The following is a 19080-nucleotide window of genomic DNA, read 5'->3' on the forward strand; positions in this document are numbered from 1 at the left end:
CTGCACGGGTACGAGACAGGACTGCCCCTGTCTCCCTTGATTTTTGTGTTGGCCTTTGAACCCAATGGACGCATGGGTGAGACCGGACCCTCTTATATGGGGCATTGAAGGAGGGGGAAAGTTGGGAGGAGAGAATTTCATTATGTGCCAACAACATCTTACTATATGGCATGCACCCTTGTGATATGATAGAATACTTAATTTCTTCCAGATCTTTGGAAACCACTCTGGACACACAATTAATTGGGCCATATTCCTGGCCTTCCCCCTTGCAGGGGGAGTGCCCACACTTCCCCCCCAGATGTGTAGGTCCAGTAGTGACTGAGGGTTTTCAGTATCTAGGTATCTATGTGTTGCGTAGCGCTGAGGAGTTTAGGGGAAAAATCTGCTTCCGCAATTGGAGCGCCTCCGCTGTGACATTGCCCACTGGTGGGGGCTTCCTGTGTCTCTAATGTGGCGAGCGGCACTCTTTAAAATGATGTTGCTCCCTCGCCTGCTCTATGCTCTGTAAAACACTCCATACAGAGTGTCTGCGAACTTCTTCCCTATGGCCATCGGTGAGGTACGTAGGCTGCTACGGGATGGGGCCAGCTCATGCATTTCGCTGAGTCAACTCCAGTGTGGAGTGTTCTAGGGTGGCTTGGCGGTCCCTGATGTTCTTGCTTACTATTGGGCGTCACAATTGATCACAAACAATGAGTGGGTGTTTGCAGATGTTGGAGATCCGGCCTGCCGTGTTCACAGAGAGGCTGTGGGAACCCGAGGCTACACTTCCATTCTATATGACAAAAGATTAGAGCGTACACTCCCGGTACACACTCAGACAGTAATAAGGGCATGAAGAGAGGCCAATAAATATCTAGGTTGGGAGGGCAAGCTATCAGACATGACCCACCTATGGGACAGCGATCGACTGTCAGAAGTGAGAAATCTGGGAGGATTTCATAAATGGAGCCTCATTGGTATTGAATGCCTTGGGGAAGTTTGAAAGGGGGAGCCTTGGTCTCTCTTTATGACCTGAAGAGAGACTTTGAAATGGGGGACTCTGAACGCTTTAAATATTTGCAGTTTGCGCATGCGATGCAATGCCACATATTGGAAGGGGAGAAACTGCTGGAGTCGGATCCATTAAAGGACAATCTCCTTATGGATCCCATGCCTTGGGAGGCCGAGATGGGGGTGCTAGAAGATGATGATTGGGTGGAGGCACAGCAGAGCCCCAGGGAGGTTGCTATGAGGGCTCGCTTCTGCTTAATTCAACCCTGAATACTACACTGTGCCTATTACTCCCGGACACTTCTACATCACATGGGGTGTAGTGATTCCACACTGTGTGCTAGAGGCTGTGATATGGTGGGATCCTTTTTCCATATATTGTGGGAGTGTATCATAATTCAGGAATACTGGTGGGAGGTGATATCCCTTGTGAATTGTGTCACCGGTCTCACTGTACCACTGGAGTTCAAATGGCTGGCATTGCACATAAACAAGGAGGAAGGGTAGCCTAAAAGCCAGAAGATCTTGTTGATGCCAGCGATAGGGGTGGCCAAGGGGAACATTGTGAGGGCATGGGGGGCAGCTCAGCCTTCAGTTCTTCTAGACTGGGAAAGAGACTTGGACTGGTGTTAACCAGCTGAACTGGTGATATACAAGAGTCGGGGTGCCCCAGAAAATTTGAAAATATCTGGCATCCCTGGGCAGCATATAGAGGCTGATGAGGCTGATGAGGGATATTGGAGGGCGGGTTAGGAGGTGTCCAAGGCCTAGATGCACTTTTGCTGTGGCTGCCAAGGAGTTGAATTTGATCAATTCATGTCACTGTTTGCATGATATTGCGCAGTCACTGGTTGCAACTGTGAGGGGGGATTTTCCATCTCTGTAATGCTGACCCTATTGACCCATGATGATGTTAATTTTATATGCCGAGCATTTGTTTAATAAAAAGATTTATATAAAAAAAAACCTAGGGATCAATGACAACATACAAACAGTTTGACAAAGTTAAGAGAATATTTGATGGCTAAATTACAGAAGACGTATATTTGCAGTGAAGCAAGATGGAAGTCTTTGTGTAAAATTCAGAGACGCAGCTCCTTCTCACTGCCCTTTTTTTTAATGGTCGAGCGCACAAGCGCTCTGGCCTGTTGTAATCTCTCTGTGGGCTTTTAACCACGCCCACTCTTGCTATTCATTCTTTATTGTGCTTTTTTTAAATGCTTCATTTTTATTGGTGCATTTTGGGAAATGGCCCCTCCTTTGTGTGCAGAGTTCCCTCCCAGGTGATTTTATTAACCCCTTCGCTGCCAGGCCTTTTCCCCCTCCTGTGCCGAGCCTTTTTTTGGCTATTTGGAGCAGTTCGCGCTTAGGCCCTCATAACTTTTTGTTCACATAAGCTACCCATGCCAAATTTGCGTCCTTTTTTTCCAACATCCTAGGGATTCTAGAGGTACCCAGACTTTGTGGGTTCCCCAGAAGGAGGCCAAGAAATTAGCCAAAAAACAGTGAAAATTTCATTTTTTTAAAAAAATTTGGAAAAATGGGCTGCAGAAGAAGGCTTGTGGTTTTTTCCCTGAAAAGGGCATCAACAAAGGGTTTGCGGTGATAAAATCACCAGCTTCCCAGCTTTCAGGAACAGGCAGACTTGAATCAGAAAACCCAATTTTTCAACCCAATTTTGGCATTTTACTGGGACATACCCCATTTTTACGATTTTTTGTGCTTTCAGCCTCCTTCCAGTCAGTGACAGAAATGGGCATGAAACCAACGCTGGATCCCATAAACCGCAACATTTCTGAAAAGTAGACAAAATTCTGAATTCAGCAAGGGGTAATTTGTGTAGATCCTACAAGGGTTTCCTACAGAAAATAGCAACTGAAAAAGAAAAATATTGAAATTGAGGTGAAAAAAACATCAATTTTTCTCTAAGTTTTACTCTGTAACTTTTTCCTGCAATGTCAGATTTTCGAAAGCAATATACCGTTACATCTGCTGGACTCTTCTGGTTGCGGGGATATATAGGGCTTGTAGGTTCATCAAGAACTCTAGGTACCCAGAGCCAATAAATGACCTGCACCCTGCAGTGGGTTTTCATTCTATGCCGGGTATACAGCAATTCATTTGCTGAAATATAAAGAGTAAAAAATAGCTATCAAGAAAACCTTTGTATTTCCAAAATGGGCACAAGATAAGGTGTTGAGAAGCAGTGGTTATTTGCACATCTCTGAATTCCGGGCTGCCCATACTAGCATGTGAATTACCGGGCATTTCTCAAATAGACGTCTTTTTTACACACTGTCTTACATTTGGAAGGGAAAAATGTAGAGAAAGACAAGGGGCAATAACACTTGTTTTGCTATTCTATGTTCCCCCAAGTCTCCCGATAAAAATGATACCTCACTTGTGTGGGTAGGCCTAGCGCCCGCGACAGGAAACGCACCAAAGCGCAACGTGGACACATCACAGAAAACAGACCTGTTTTTAGAAAAGTGCCTACCTGTAGATTTTGGCCTCTAGCTCAGCCGCCACCTAGGGAAACCTACCAAACCTGTGCATTTCTGAAAACTAGAGACCTAGGGGAATCCAAGATGGGGTGATTTGTGTGGCTCGGACCAGGTTCTGTTACCCAGAATCCTTTGCAAACCTCAAAATTTGGCTAAAAAAACACATGTTCCTCACATTTCTGTGGCAGAAAGTTCTGGAATCTGAGAGGAGCCACAAATTTCCTTCCACCCAGCGTTCCCCCACGTCTCCCGATAAAAATGATACCTCACTTGTGTGGGTAGGCCTAGCGCCCGCGACAGGAAACACCCCAAAGCGCAATGTGGACACATCACAGAAAACAGACCTGTTTTTAGAAAAGTGCCTACCTGTAGATTTTGGCCTCTAGCTCAGCCGCCACCTAGGGAAACCTACCAAACCTGTGCATTTCTGAAAACTAGAGACCTAGGGGAATCCAAGATGGGGTGATTTGTGTGGCTCGGACCAGGTTCTGTTACCCAGAATCCTTTGCAAAGCTCAAAAATTGGCTAAAAAAACACATGTTCCTCACATTTCTGTGGCAGAAAGTGCTGGAATCTGAGAGGAGCCACAAATGTCCTTCCACCCAGCGTTCCCCCACGTCTCCCGATAAAAATGATACCTCACATGTGTGGGTAGGCCTAGCGCCCGCGACAGGAAACGCCCCAAAGCGCAACGTGGACACATCACAGAAAACAGACCTGTTTTTAGCAAAGTGCCTACCTGTAGATTTTGGCCTCTAGCTCAGCCGCCACCTAGGGAAACCTACCAAACCTGTGCATTTCTGAAAACTAGAGACCTAGGGGAATCCAAGATGGGGTGATTTGTGTGGCTCGGACCAGGTTCTGTTACCCAGAATCCTTTGCAAAGCTCAAAAATTGGCTAAAAAAACACATGTTCCTCACATTTCTGTGGCAGAAAGTTCTGGAATCTGAGAGGAGCCACAAATTTCCTTCCACCCAGCGTTCCCCCACGTCTCCCGATAAAAATGATACCTCACTTGTGTGGGTAGGCCTAGCGCCCGCGACAGGAAACGCCCCAAAGCGCAACGTGGACACATCACAGAAAACAGACCTGTTTTTAGCAAAGTGCCTACCTGTAGATTTTGGCCTCTAGCTCAGCCGCCACCTAGGGAAACCTACCAAACCTGTGCATTTCTGAAAACTAGAGACCTAGGGGAATCCAAGGAGGGGTGACTGGCGGGGCTCGGACCAGGTTCTGTTACCCAGAATCCTTTGCAAACCTCATATTTTGGCTAAAAAAACGCATTTTCCTCACATTTGAGTGACAGAAAGTTCTGGAATCTGAGAGGAGCCACAAATTTCCTTCCACCCAGCGTTCCCCCAAGTCTCCCGATAAAAATGATACCTCACTTGCGTGGGTAGGCCTAGCGCCCGCGACAGGAAACGCCCCAAAGCGCAACGTGGACACCACCAAAATTTTGGAAGAAAACAGAGGTGTTTTTTGCGAAGTGACTACCTGCAGATTTTGGCCTCTAGCTCAGCCGGCACCTAGGGAAACCTACCAAACCTGTACATTTCTGAAAACTAGAGACCTAGGGGAATCCAAGGAGGGGTGACTGGCGGGGCTCGGACCAGGTTCTGTTACCCAGAATCCTTAGCAAAGCTCAAAAATTGGCTAAAAAAACACATGTTCCTCACATTTCTGTGGCAGAAAGTTCTGGAATCTGAGAGGAGCCACAAATTTCCTTCCACCCAGCGTTCCCCCACGTCTCCCGATAAAAATGATACCTCACTTGTGTGGGTAGGCCTAGCGCCCGCGACAGGAAACGCCCCAAAGCGCAACGTGGACACATCACAGAAAACAGACCTGTTTTTAAGCAAAGTGCCTACCTGTAGATTTTGGCCTCTAGCTCAGCCGCCACCTAGGGAAACCTACCAAACCTGTGCATTTCTGAAAACTAGAGACCTAGGGGAATCCAAGGAGGGGTGACTGGCGGGGCTCGGACCAGGTTCTGTTACCCAGAATCCTTTGCAAAGCTCAAAAATTGGCTAAAAAAACACATGTTCCTCACATTTCTGTGGCAGAAAGTTCTGGAATCTGGGAGGAGCCACAAATTTCCTTCCACCCAGCGTTCCCCCAAGTCTCCCGATAAAAATGATACCTCACTTGCGTGGGTAGGCCTAGCGCCCGCGACAGGAAACGCCCCAAAGCGCAACGTGGACACCACCAAAATTTTGGAAGAAAACAGACCTGTTTTTAGCGAAGTGCCTACCTGTAGATTTTGGCCTGTAGCTCAGCCGCCACCTAGGGAAACCTACCAAACCTGTGCATTTCTGAAAACTAGAGACCTAGGGGAATCCAAGGAGGGGTGACTGGCGGGGCTCGGACCAGGTTCTGTTACCCAGAATCCTTTGCAAAGCTCAAAAATTGGCTAAAAAAACACATGTTCCTCACATTTCTGTGGCAGAAAGTTCTGGAATCTGAGAGGAGCCACAAATTTCCTTCCACCCAGCGTTCCCCCACGTCTCCCGATAAAAATGATACCTCACTTGTGTGGGTAGGCCTAGCGCCCGCGACAGGAAACGCCCCAAAGCGCAACGTGGACACATCACAGAAAACAGACCTGTTTTTAGCAAAGTGCCTACCTGTAGATTTTGGCCTGTAGCTCAGCCGCCACCTAGGGAAACCTACCAAACCTGTGCATTTCTGAAAACTAGAGACCTAGGGGAATCCAAGGAGGGGTGACTGGCGGGGCTCGGACCAGGTTCTGTTACCCAGAATCCTTTGCAAAGCTCAAAAATTGGCTAAAAAAACTCATGTTCCTCACATTTCTGTGGCAGAAAGTTCTGGAATCTGGGAGGAGCCACAAATTTCCTTCCACCCAGCGTTCCCCCAAGTCTCCCGATAAAAATGATACCTCACTTGCGTGGGTAGGCCTAGCGCCCGCGACAGGAAACGCCCCAAAGCGCAACGTGGACACCACCAAAATTTTGGAAGAAAACAGACCTGTTTTTAGCGAAGTGCCTACCTGTAGATTTTGGCCTGTAGCTCAGCCGCCACCTAGGGAAACCTACCAAACCTGTGCATTTCTGAAAACTAGAGACCTAGGGGAATCCAAGGAGGGGTGACTGGCGGGGCTCGGACCAGGTTCTGTTACCCAGAATCCTTTGCAAAGCTCAAAAATTGGCTAAAAAAACACATGTTCCTCACATTTCTGTGGCAGAAAGTTCTGGAATCTGAGAGGAGCCACAAATTTCCTTCCACCCAGCGTTCCCCCACGTCTCCCGATAAAAATTATACCTCACTTGTGTGGGTAGGCCTAGCGCCCGCGACAGGAAACGCCCCAAAGCGCAACGTGGACACATCACAGAAAACAGACCTGTTTTTAGCAAAGTGCCTACCTGTAGATTTTGGCCTGTAGCTCAGCCGCCACCTAGGGAAACCTACCAAACCTGTGCATTTCTGAAAACTAGAGACCTAGGGGAATCCAAGGAGGGGTGACTGGCGGGGCTCGGACCAGGTTCTGTTACCCAGAATCCTTTGCAAAGCTCAAAAATTGGCTAAAAAAACACATGTTCCTCACATTTCTGTGGCAGAAAGTTCTGGAATCTGGGAGGAGCCACAAATTTCCTTCCACCCAGCGTTCCCCCAAGTCTCCCGATAAAAATGATACCTCACTTGCGTGGGTAGGCCTAGCGCCCGCGACAGGAAACGCCCCAAAGCGCAACGTGGACACCACCAAAATTTTGGAAGAAAACAGACCTGTTTTTAGCGAAGTGCCTACCTGTAGATTTTGGCCTGTAGCTCAGCCGCCACCTAGGGAAACCTACCAAACCTGTGCATTTCTGAAAACTAGAGACCTAGGGGAATCCAAGGAGGGGTGACTGGCGGGGCTCGGACCAGGTTCTGTTACCCAGAATCCTTTGCAAAGCTCAAAAATTGGCTAAAAAAACACATGTTCCTCACATTTCTGTGGCAGAAAGTTCTGGAATCTGAGAGGAGCCACAAATTTCCTTCCACCCAGCGTTCCCCCACGTCTCCCGATAAAAATGATACCTCACTTGTGTGGGTAGGCCTAGCGCCCGCGACAGGAAACGCCCCAAAGCGCAACGTGGACACATCACAGAAAACAGACCTGTTTTTAGCAAAGTGCCTACCTGTAGATTTTGGCCTGTAGCTCAGCCGCCACCTAGGGAAACCTACCAAACCTGTGCATTTCTGAAAACTAGAGACCTAGGGGAATCCAAGGAGGGGTGACTGGCGGGGCTCGGACCAGGTTCTGTTACCCAGAATCCTTTGCAAAGCTCAAAAATTGGCTAAAAAAACACATGTTCCTCACATTTCTGTGGCAGAAAGTTCTGGAATCTGGGAGGAGCCACAAATTTCCTTCCACCCAGCGTTCCCCCAAGTCTCCCGATAAAAATGATACCTCACTTGCGTGGGTAGGCCTAGCGCCCGCGACAGGAAACGCCCCAAAGCGCAACGTGGACACCACCAAAATTTTGGAAGAAAACAGACCTGTTTTTAGCGAAGTGCCTACCTGTAGATTTTGGCCTCTAGCTCAGCCGCCACCTAGGGAAACCTACCAAACCTGTGCATTTCTGAAAACTAGAGACCTAGGGGAATCCAAGGAGGGGTGACTGGCGGGGCTCGGACCAGGTTCTGTTACCCAGAATCCTTTGCAAAGCTCAAAAATTGGCTAAAAAAACACATGTTCCTCACATTTCTGTGGCAGAAAGTTCTGGAATCTGAGAGGAGCCACAAATTTGATTCCACCCAGCGTTCCCCCACGTCTCCCGATAAAAATGATACCTCACTTGTGTGGGTAGGCCTAGCGCCCGCGACAGGAAACGCCCCAAAGCGCAACGTGGACACATCACAGAAAACAGACCTGTTTTTAGCAAAGTGCCTACCTGTAGATTTTGGCCTGTAGCTCAGCCGCCACCTAGGGAAACCTACCAAACCTGTGCATTTCTGAAAACTAGAGACCTAGGGGAATCCAAGGAGGGGTGACTGGCGGGGCTCGGACCAGGTTCTGTTACCCAGAATCCTTTGCAAAGCTCAAAAATTGGCTAAAAAAACACATGTTCCTCACATTTCTGTGGCAGAAAGTTCTGGAATCTGAGAGGAGCCACAAATTTCCTTCCACCCAGCGTTCCCCCACGTCTCCCGATAAAAATGATACCTCACTTGTGTGGGTAGGCCTAGCGCCCGCGACAGGAAACGCCCCAAAGCGCAACGTGGACACATCACAGAAAACAGACCTGTTTTTAGCAAAGTGCCTACCTGTAGATTTTGGCCTGTAGCTCAGCCGCCACCTAGGGAAACCTACCAAACCTGTGCATTTCTGAAAACTAGAGACCTAGGGGAATCCAAGGAGGGGTGACTGGCGGGGCTCGGACCAGGTTCTGTTACCCAGAATCCTTTGCAAAGCTCAAAAATTGGCTAAAAAAACACATGTTCCTCACATTTCTGTGGCAGAAAGTTCTGGAATCTGGGAGGAGCCACAAATTTCCTTCCACCCAGCGTTCCCCCAAGTCTCCCGATAAAAATGATACCTCACTTGCGTGGGTAGGCCTAGCGCCCGCGACAGGAAACGCCCCAAAGCGCAACGTGGACACATCACATTTTTTCATTGAAAACAGTGCCTACCTGTAGTTTTTGGCCTGTAGCTCAGCCAGCACCTAGGGAAACCTACCAAACCTGTGCATTTCTGAAAACTAGAGACCTAGGGGAATCCAAGATGGGGTGACTTGAGGGGCTCTGACCAGGTTCTGTTACCCAGAATCCTTTCCAAACCTCAAATATTGGCTAAAAAAACGCATTTTTCACACATTTCGGTGACAGAAAGTTCTGGAATCTGAGTGGAGCCACAAATTTCCTTCCACCCAGCGTTCCCCCAAGTCTCCCGATAAAAATGATACCTCAGTTGTGTGGGTGGGCCAGGTGCCTCCAACAGAATAAGGCCCAAAACTTGTAGAGATACAGGGGATAGTACTGCGAGTTTATAAGGACATATTCTTTTATACATCTTTAGACTGACTCTGCTTTGGGGACCCACATACGTGAGGTGTCATTTTATTTGGGAGACTGAGGGGAACACTGGGGAGTAGGAATTTTGTGCTGGAGTGGTGATCGTACGAAGAAAAGTCAGGAAAATATGCTTTTTTTAAGCACATTTTGAGGTTTACAGAGGAGTCTGGGTAAGAAAATGTTGGGGGATCCACGCAAGCCACTCCTCCCTAGACTCCTTGGGGTGTCTAGTTTTAAAAAATGTCTGGGTTTGGTAGGTTTCCCTAGATGAAGGCCGCACACAGGACCAAAAACATAGGTGCCCTCTCCCCCCCCAAACACAGGTAGTTTTGTAATATATCGTTTTGATGTGCCCACATACGTCCGTGATGTGCCAAACACTAAAATTTTGAAAAGAAACACACTTAGGTTATGTGAAAAAGACCCCTCACCCACCAACCAAGTTGGTGGCATGCTTCATCATCGGGGTCCCACCTGAGGCACCTAGCGTGTCATAGGTGTGCTGCGACGCCTGATTACAGCGGAGCAGGTTTGGTCATTTTTACCACACATACTGGTTGGATTTGGCACGAGGGTGAGTGATGGTTCAGTGGATCAAATTTTACTAACAAGAGCTTTCACAAAAATGAAAAGCACTGTTAGTAACTGAAAGGCAAAAAACTGAACCAATGACTCACAGCTCGTGAGCTGTAAAGCCGCGACAAGGCACCAACCGCTTTACAGTCCATTCACACAACTTTCATATATGACACACACAAGGCCATTCACACCGCCAGCCACGGGCCCAGCACATTACAACACTCACATCGACAGACAGCGCCACTCAAGGGCCCATCACTTACATACGCCCACATGCCTGATACAACAATCACACCAGCTGATGGGAGTGTGTGGACTGTTGTTTGGCTTGCAGTGTGTTGCAGTAGCCAACATCAAGTCAATATGTACAGTCTCAGCCAAGCCCCACTCCACACACAATGGCATCATATTTTTTTTTTTTTTAACAGAGGAACCCCTAACTAAGTAGAAAGAATTACAAAACAACAAACACAAAAGCTCTAACTAACAACATGACAGAAATGCTAACCATGAAACTAAACACATGAAAATACAAAACAGACATGAGTTTACACTCATGGTTGTTCCCAGAAATTCTTCTGGGTGTGGTAATTCTTAAAACAAGCACCGACACACAGCCCAGGCTTTGAAGGACAATCTGGGCAGTACATTCGAGACTCCCTCCGGATACCTCTTCGAAAACACACTCTACATTTCTTAGCTGGAAAGTCTTTTTTGGGTGTGGGAGGAATGTGCTCAGCAAAGTGGCGATCTTTCAATCTAGCCACATCCTCCACCACTGCTTCTCTAGGAACTCTGGCCTGTTCCACCACAATAAGGCTCTCTATCACTGACTCCTGAAATTTCACAAATGTCATCTTTGAGTCTGGAGACCTATCCCTAAACACAATAAAAGCATTGAAGGTTGCTAAGTGGAAGAGGTGAAGTGCTAACTTCTTATACCAAACATAAGACTTACGAATAGCAGTATAAGGTTCCAACCTCTGGTCAACTCTATCTACACCTCCCATGTGCTTATTATAATCTAAAATGCACACAGGTTTGCGCACTTCAGCAACCTGGCCCCAAACAGTCACAGGGGAAGTACTCTCATCATGGATGGTACTTAGCATGTAGACATCCCTCTTGTCTGAAAATTTCAAAGCTAGCAGCTCCTCGTTCCGCAAGGCACAGCACTGTCCCCTCTCAAGTTTTTTACAGACAAGCTCCCTTGGATAGCCTTTCCGGTTAGAACGGATTGTGCCACAAGCAACTGTGTCCACTCTAAACAATTCCTTGAACAACTGCACACCAGTGTAGAAGTTATCTACATACAAATGGTGACCTTTGTTGAACAGTCGTCTACCAAGATCCCACACTATTTTCTCAGTAACTCCAAAAGTGGGAGGACAACCAGGGGGGTCAATATTGGAATCCCTACCAGTGTACACACGGAAACTATACACATATCCTGTCCTACTTTCAGACAGCATATACAATTTAATTCCATATCGTGCCCTTTTGCTAGGAATGTACTGCCTAAAAACCAAACGACCCTTGAAGAGGACCAAAGACTCGTCCACACTTATCTCTTTGCCTGGAACATAGACCTCCGAAAACCGATCTACAAAATGATCAAGGACAGGCCTAATCTTAAAAAGACGGTCAGAATCTGGGTGATCTCGTGGCAAGGCTAATGCATTGTCAACAAAATGCAGCATCCTAAGAAGAAGCAAATACCGATTACGACTCATGGTAGCTGGAAATATAGCTGTTGCCATCAAGGGACTAGTAGACCAATAAGAAGCCAGTGACGGCTTCCTTATCAACCCCATCAAAAAAGTCAAACCCAAAAACTTTTTTAGCTCCTCCAAATTTGTGGGAATCCACTGGGCAGCTCTAGAGTGTGGCCTAAGTCTAGCAGCGTTGTCCCTCAAATGCTGCTCCGCATACAAATTAGTCTGCTCAACAATCTCTTCCAAAAACACATCATCCATGAATAACTCAAAGAAATTGATAGGCATAAAGTTCTCTGTATTGGCGTTACACCCCGGGAGACCAGTAAAGGCAGGCAACTCTGGCTGCTCCATGTTTGGGGCAACCCAGACATCAGGTCTTCTAACGGGAAACCTTTCAGCCCCAGGTTGCTGCACTATTGGCACATCAATGTCCTCCTCTAAAACAGAACCTTCATCTGCACTGAGTGTGGCTTCATCATCAGAAGATTCCCCTCCAACAGAAACATCACTGCCAGAATCTCTGACTTCCTCCTCTGCCTCAGATGCAGAGTCCGTCTCATAGTCATGATCAGACTGTGACTCAAAAAGCATACCAACCACCTGCTGAGCGGTCATCCTGCGGCTAGCCATGATCTCTCCTGCTAAAATTAACTGGACAAATTCACCACCAACAACCAGCACTGTGTAAGACAAGTAACAAAGTGTAGCTTTGTTAGTAAGAGTTACAAACTCAAAAACTATACCGCTCACTTGCCTGAAAAAGCTTGATTCACCAGCAACTACACAGCAATCACCAATGATATCCCACTAAAAAGAAAGAAAGAAAGGCAAATTAGAAATAAGACACAACAAATATCATTGTGCACAAACCTAAGGACAATTTCACACACAATCCTGCATTTAGTACACCCCCTACAAACATGTCATTCATGCATGGCAACAATACTCCTTTGGAGTAAATTGTTTTTACTTACCTAAAACATGCAACTGTGCAAACTGCAGGTCAACCACCGCCAAAACCGCAAGGAGCCACAGCAAATAAAGCAAAAGCTTTGAACTAGAACAAAAAGGAGGAAATTATTTTTTATCACAAATGCAAAGACTTCTTCAGTTGACAAACACCCCACCATCAAACATTTTAGAAATTGGTGCCTAAGTGGATTCTGTCATAGGGGCAAATGGGCCTACTAAAAAAATAGGCCTGTCTGCCCCAAGGAAGCCAGAAAATACCTTTAGTACTGTGTCCCCATGGAGAGCGACCCTTGCCAAAGGGGACAGCCCTCAAACAAAAAAAAACAAAAAAAACACACACAACACTATCCCTGGTGCCTAAGTGGCTTCTGCCCCCTTGGGGGCAGGTGGGCCTAAGAAAATAGGCCCATCTGCCCCCAGGGGGTGTAGAAATGGCCAACAGGTCAATGCCCCCCTTGGGGGGGCGCCCCGTGACCAAGGGGACGCCCCCCCACAAAAATAAACACATAAAAAAAAATCCCTGGCGTTCTAGTGGTTTCTTCCCCCCTTGGGGGCAGATCAGCCTAAAAATAATAGGCTGATCTGTCTCCAAGGGGTGCAGAAATGGCCTGGGTACATGTGCCCCCAAAGTGGGGGGCGACCCTTGCCCAAGCCCCCCCCATCCACTAACACACACACACACACACACTATCCCTGGTGTCTACGTGGCTTCTGCCCCCCTTGGGGGCAGGTGGGTCTAGAAAAATAGGCCCATCTGCCCCCAGGGGGGGCAGAAATGGCCAACAGGTCAATGCCCCCCTTGGGGGGGCGCCCCGTGCCCGAGGGGACGCCCCCCCACAAAAATAAACACATAAAAAAAAATCCCTGGCGTTCTAGTGGTTTCTGCCCCCCTTGGGGGCAGATCAGCCTAAAAATAATAGGCTGATCTGTCTCCAAGGGGTGCAGAAATGGCCTGGGTACATGTGCCCCCAAAGTGGGGGGCGACCCTTGCCCAAGCCCCCCCCCATCCACTAACACACACACACACACACACTATCCCTGGTGTCTACGTGGCTTCTGCCCCCCTTGGGGGCAGGTGGGTCTAGAAAAATAGGCCCATCTGCCCCCAGGGGGGGCAGAAATGGCCAACAGGTCAATGCCCCCCTTGGGGGGGCGCCCCGTGCCCAAGGGGACGCCCCCCCACAAAAATAAACACATAAAAAAAAAACCCTGGCGTTCTAGTGGTTTCTGCCCCCCTTGGGGGCAGATCAGCCTAAAAATAATAGGCTGATCTGTCTCCAAGGGGTGCAGAAATGGCCTGGGTACATGTGCCCCCAAAGTGGGGGGCGACCCTTGCCCAAGCCCCCCCCCCATCCACTAACACACACACACACACACACTATCCCTGGTGTCTACGTGGCTTCTGCCCCCCTTGGGGGCAGGTGGGTCTAGAAAAATAGGCCCATCTGCCCCCAGGGGGGGCAGAAATGGCCAACAGGTCAATGCCCCCCTTGGGGGGGCGCCCCGTGCCCAAGGGGACACCCCCCCACAAAAATAAACACATAAAAAAAAATCCCTGGCGTTCTAGTGGTTTCTGCCCCCCTTGGGGGCAGATCAGCCTAAAAATAATAGGCTGATCTGTCTCCAAGGGGTGCAGAAATGGCCTGGGTACATGTGCCCCCAAAGTGGGGGGCGACCCTTGCCCAAGCCCCCCCCCATCCACTAACACACACACACACACACACTATCCCTGGTGTCTACGTGGCTTCTGCCCCCCTTGGGGGCAGGTGGGTCTAGAAAAATAGGCCCATCTGCCCCCAGGGGGGGCAGAAATGGCCAACAGGTCAATGCCCCCCTTGGGGGGGCGCCCCGTGCCCATGGGGACGCCCCCCCACAATAATAAACACATAAAAAAACATCCCTGGCGTTCTAGTGGTTTCTGCCCCCCTTGGGGCAGATCAACCTAAAAATAATAGGCTGATCTGCCCTCAAGGGGGGCAGAAATGGCCCTAAAAGACATGCCCCCCAAAGGGGAGCGACCCTTGCCCAAGGGGGCGCCCCCCCATCCACTACACACACAATCCCTGGTGCCTAAGTGGCTTCTGCCCCCCTTGGGGGCAGATGGACCTAAAAAAAATAGGCCGATCTGCCCCCAAGGGGGGCAGAAATGGCCAACAGTTCTCTGCCCCCTTGGGGGGGGCGCCCCTTGCCCAAGGGGGCACCCCCTCCCAACATACCTGCACAGAAAATATAATTCCCTGGTGATCCAGTGGTTTCTGCCCCCCTTGGGGGCAGATCCGCCTAAAAAGTAGGCCAATCTGCCCCCAAGGGGGGCAGAAATGGCCGTAACTAATTGCCCCCACAAGGGGAGCGACCCTTGCCCAAGGGGCCGCTCCCCGCCAGCAAGAAACACGAGCAAACAACAACAAAAAAAAATCCCTGGTGTCTAGTGGGCATTCCTGCTGCCCGATCGCAATGCGATCGGGCAGCAGGAATGCTCAAAGAGACACCGGGGGAAAGGAAAAGCCTTTCCTTTCCCCCGGTGCCTCTTTAGCCCAAACCCCCCACCCACCGGGAAGAGGAACTCACCTCTTTCCTCGTCGCCGCACAGGAAGCAAATGGCTTCCTGTGCGGCGAAATCCCCATAATGAAGTCAGCGCGCGATCGCGCGCTGACGTCATTATGGGGGGGTGGGGGGGTCGGGGGTGGAAGGGGAAGGGCTTCCCCTTCCATCCCTGACTTTGGGGGGGTGGGGGGAAGCACACAGAGGGAGCGAGAGCGCTCCCTCTGGGCTGTGTGCCGAGGACGTAGTGGTTACGTCCTCGGCACAGCAGCACTGTGCCGCAGGACGTAACCACTACGTCCGCGGCACAGAAGGGGTTAAGTGAACATTTTTGTTGGCCATCACACTAGTCACTCTTCCTCCTGTTACAGCCTCCTCCGTTTTCCGTTTGCCTTTCATTCCAGCTGTGTCAACTGTTTTACTTTTCATTTTCATCTTACGTGGTCAGAAAAGCCCTGTAAGGAATTTGAAACGCTAATAGCTCTAACTCGAGCGAACGCGAGACCCATTGCATTTCAAATGCTTGTTTTCTTCTGCTTTCAATGTATGTATTGTCGTATTACTTTCTTTAGCTCTCAATGGCACACCGATTATATTCTCAGGATTCTGTGTCTTCGACAGGTGATAAAATGTTAAAGGATGAATTATTTTCGAAAGGTAAGGCATCTGTTTATAGAAATGAATCGTCTGAAACGGGAAGACATATGTATTTAGAACAAAAACACCTGCAACCACCTTCGATACAACATTCATGGAATGATAACTCTTCCTGTTCCTGTACACCTGTTCACTCCTGTGGGGGGGGACCAGAGCTACATGGGTCCCATCAATAGCACCTATGACGTTGTGGGTATGTCCAAGGGCATAGAAGTCACCTTTCACTGTAGGCAAATCCTCCACCTCAGGGAAAATGATGTATCTCCTTACGTGTTTCAGCAGGGCAGACAACACTCTGGACAACACGTTGGAAAACATAGGCTGGGACATCCCTGATGCCATGGCCACTGTTGTCTGAAAAGACCCACTTGCAAGGAAATGGAGCACTGACAGCACCTTCACGTCAGGGGGGATTCCAGTCGGATGGCGGATTGGTGACATCAGGTCTGGCTCCAACTGGGTACATAGTTCCTGGATTGTGGCACGGTCAAACCGGTAGGTTACGATGACATGTCGCTCTTCCATTGTCAACAGGTCCACCAGTGGTCGGTACACCGGAGGATTCCGCCATCTTCTCATATGTCCCAGCAGACAGTGCCTACGAAGGAGAACAGCGAAGAACCAGTCATTATTCCTCCAGGTATGTACCCACAGTCACACACAAGAATACACCACTAACATAACCCTTCCTGTATGTGTGTTGAGTGTAGGCCTTGCTATGTGTGACGAAGTATGAAATGAAGCCATGTGGGCCCCTGAAATGGCGGCTGCCTGACCTCTAAACTGGGACAATGGGATTGTGGGGTAACTGCGCTGGTGTTACACACTGTTGCGGTAGACGGTCGTAGACCGCGGCGCAATGCTGCATTGGTTAACATTGGACCCTATGGGTCCCAGGAGCCAATGAACAGGTGCATCGGCAGTGATGATGCGCACCGCCGCGGACGTCACCGCCATTTTCTATCTGTTCAATCACTACATACCTGACCTTCGACAGGAGAGGACCTACACTGCAAGTGCTGCTGTGACCTCGGTCTGGAAGCGACGATGGCTGCTGCGTCTGGGGAAAGGGCCCCTGCCTTCACTGCACAGGAGTTGGAGAAACTGGTAGACGGGGTCCTCCCCCAGTACACGCTACTCTACGGTCCTCCAGACCAACAGGTTAGTACACAGGGAGCACGTAGTATGGGCTAGGCCTGGGTGGAGAGGGCTGGGTGGAAGAGGGAAGGGGGCAGAGTCCATAGAACATTAATGCATGGGAATGAATGGGCCACATGGCCAGAGTAGGGAGGGGGCCACTCACAACTACGGTGCAGTTGGTAATGACTGTTCCTCTTTCCTTGTGCATGTCATGTAGGTCAGCGCCCACCAGAAGAGGGACATTTGGCGTGCCATCGCCAAGGAGGTCCGGACCCTGGGGGCCCACCAGAGACGGGGCACCCACTGCCGTAAGAGATGGGAGGACATTCGCTGCTGCAGCAAGAAGACGGCGGAGGCTCAGCTGGGGATGGCCTCCCAATGTGGGAGGGGTGCCCGTCACACCATGACCCCCCTGATGTTCCGGATCCTGGCGGTGGCCTACCCGGAGTTGGATGGGCGCTTGAGGGCATCATAGCAGACACAAGGGGGTGAGTGCAACCTCATTCTGCGTACTTTGCGTTCAGTGGAGGTATCTGGGTGGGGGAGGTGGGTTGTGGGTGTCCCTAGGCCAGGGTGAGTTAGTTAGGCAAGGCCCCTCTGTAATGTAGCCCATGTGGCACTCTACCTCACCTCAGCAGAGTGCCAAGTCGAGGTATAGTTGCCCCTGTGGCATCCATGTGCGCAGAGGGCAGGAGCACGGCGTAATGCAGGGGGCTGCTGCGTTTGTCTTGTCCGCCAACGGTAGTGGTATGCCATGCACTAAAACCCTCTTTCTTCTGTCTCCCCCCCTTTGTCTGCTCTCCCTGTCCTTTTATACATCAGCATCAACAGACGCAGGTACAGTGGCACCGGAGCACGAGGGAGCTGCATCCCACATGGCCATGGAGGGCCACACCACAGACTCTGAATACACCAGTGGGACGGAGGGCGAGGGGAGCTTCACGTCGGCCACCGGATCACAAAGCAGCGACACGGACTCGTTCGACGATGGCAGCTCCCTTGTGGTGGCGGCACCATCTGTGCCCCCCACCTCTACAGGTACAGCCGCCACCTCCCCTACCAGCACCGCCCTCCCAGCAGCTCCTCAGCGTTCGCCCCGTGCCCGCTCACCCAGGAGGGTGGGCATCACCTTCGCCCCAGGCACCTCAGGCCCTGCCCCAGTCACCCCTGCTGCCCTCAGTGAGGAGGCCATTGACCTCCTCAGGTCACTCACTGTTGGGCAGTCTACCATTGTGAATGCCATCCAGGGGGTAGAACGAGAGTTGCAACACAGTAATGCATTCCTGGAGGGCATTCATTCTGGTCAGGCTGTCCTTCAGCGAACCCTGCAATCTTTGGCCTCAGCACTGATGGCAGCAATTGTCCCTGTGTCTAGCTTCCTCCCTCCAACTTCATCCACCCAGACCCAATCTCCTGTACCCCAGCCCATCCCAAGCACACCTACAGACCAGCATGCACACAAGTCAACACACACAAGTAGCTCAAGCAAACATAGGCACCACACACACCACAAGCACTCACGCAAGCCTCACCCACATACAGACACAACAACATCCACTGCCTCCACTGTGTCCCCCTCCTCCTCTGCTCCCTCCTCCCTCCCAGTGTCGTCTACACTCTCACCTGCATGCACTACATCTACAGCCACTACGACTCGCACCAGTACACCCAGCACCACACCCCGCTCACCTGCACTCACCACCTCCACTGCCATTTACACGTCCTGTGTTCTCTCCCAGTGTGTCTGTGACACCCCCTCCCAAAGTACACAAACGCTGGCAATCACTCACCCAACATCCATCCACCTCACGACAGCCTCCAGTACCTGCACCTGCACCCAAAACAGCTAAAGTGACACCTCCGACAACCACCTCCTCTTCCTCCACTCCCAGACCCCCTCCAGCTACCCATCCCAGTGTTCGTCAGAAACTGTCCCTCTGTAAAGTTGACCTTTTTGCC

The sequence above is a fragment of the Pleurodeles waltl genome, chromosome 1_2 (genome assembly GCF_031143425.1).
Source record: "Pleurodeles waltl isolate 20211129_DDA chromosome 1_2, aPleWal1.hap1.20221129, whole genome shotgun sequence".
NCBI lineage: Eukaryota > Metazoa > Chordata > Amphibia > Caudata > Salamandridae > Pleurodeles > Pleurodeles waltl.